Below are 1823 nucleotides of genomic sequence, written 5' to 3' on the forward strand. Positions count from 1 at the left end.
AAACCGCAGAGTCTTAACCACTGGACCGCCAGGAGAGTCCCCAAGAGTTGGTTTTAAAAAGGCAAATAATTAAAACACTTCAGCAAAAAGAAAACAATGCAATTTATAATTTAATTGTAACAAAATATCCCTATTTTAAAAGCAGTGGTTACCGACCTAAATTATCACATGCCTCAGGCCTCCAGTCTCAGACCTTGTCTTGTCAACGAAGATAATCAGTAAACAATCAATAAGAATAGAAATGACCTTTATTTGAGCCAAACTGAGGACTAGCCCAGAGCCTGCTTCCCAGATTACTCTGAGAAACTGCTTCAGAGAAGCAGAGTTTTCAGCCACACTTTTATATCTTGACAGGACAAAGAACATTAAACAAGTCAGGGTTACATTTCTACGGGTTTCAAAAAAAAAAAAAACAGATCAGCACGTACTCCAGCAAGTCAGCAAGCATAGCCTTGGCACCTGGGAAAGGAGTCTTATCATGAAAGGAGAACCGGCATCTGCATCCCAAGAAGAGAGGCATTTAATCTTTATTTTTAGCACGAACACTCTTCAGTTCTGGTCAATGTGCCCTTTTCTTTAATAATTAAAGCAGACATACAATATATGTTTGCTAGGCCACAAACAGGCTATTTTAGTTAACATCAAATTCAAGTTAACATCAAATTCAAGTTAACTCGTGTATAAGCCAGAATGACTTCCCTATATCTCAATATGTGAAAACTGCTTTTATCAGTCTTGTCCCCATGAATCTCTGGAACTGAGCACAGTGTCCAGTTGGCCTCCTGCGAGAACAGGGAATAGAAAAGGAAATGCTGTCAAGTAGGGTGTCAGTATGAAGTGGCTGAATCTACAGAGGCAGAGTTTTTGGTTTTGGTTGTTTTTTTTTTCTGAAAAAAGTATTTTTATTTTCAAACTTTAAAAATTTTTATTTTATATTGGAGTGTAGTTGATTAACAATGTGTTAGTTTCAGGTGTACAGCGAAGTTATTCAGTTATACATATACATGTATTCTTTTAAAAATTATTTTCCCATTAAGTTAATACAGAATATTGAGCAGAGTTTCCTGTGCTATACAGTAGGTCCTTGTTGGTTATCTATTTTATATATAGCAGTGTGTACATGTCAACCCCAAACTCCCCCTACCCTTTCTCCCCGGTAACCATAAGTTCCTTCTCTAAGTCTGTGAGTCTGTTTTCTAAATAAGTTCATCTGTATCATTTTTTTTAAGATTCCACATATAAGCGATATCATATGAAATTTGTCCTTCTGTTTCTGACTTCACTTAGTATGATAATCTTTAGGTCCATCCATGTTACTGCAAATGGCATTATTCAGAGGCAGAGTTTTGTATGTCACATTCTGGTCAGCATCGCTACACAGACAACTCCAGCTCTGGTTTACTTAAACTGCTTAAATTAAATCCAATTGCAGGAAATGTTCCTGGATCCAACCAGCGATCCCTCACCACTGAATTGCTTCAGCCTCACTAGCAGGACTGGGGCGCAACTCACTGGCACAAATAGCTTTTGACTTAAACCGTTTTCAATTTGTTATGAGGAAAACATGTTATTAACATCATAAGTGTTTCACACAACAGGAAGCTTTACGGTTAGAGACAGTAACTTAATCCAGGCAGGGAACAACGCTGCGTCATAAAACGCAAAAGACAGTCAAGTATTCCTAAAGCCGAAAGCTGCGCCTTCGCAGCTAGGCGGAGGGACGCACCCTTCCCCGCCTTCTCCTGGGGCCGCGCAGACCTGGGCCCCACGTCCCGCCCCTCGCGGTAGCGCTCCGCCCAGGCCCCGCCCCCGCCGCTCAACTC

Source organism: Phocoena sinus, chromosome 19 (genome assembly GCF_008692025.1).
Source record: "Phocoena sinus isolate mPhoSin1 chromosome 19, mPhoSin1.pri, whole genome shotgun sequence".
In the NCBI taxonomy this organism is placed as follows: domain Eukaryota; kingdom Metazoa; phylum Chordata; class Mammalia; order Artiodactyla; family Phocoenidae; genus Phocoena; species Phocoena sinus.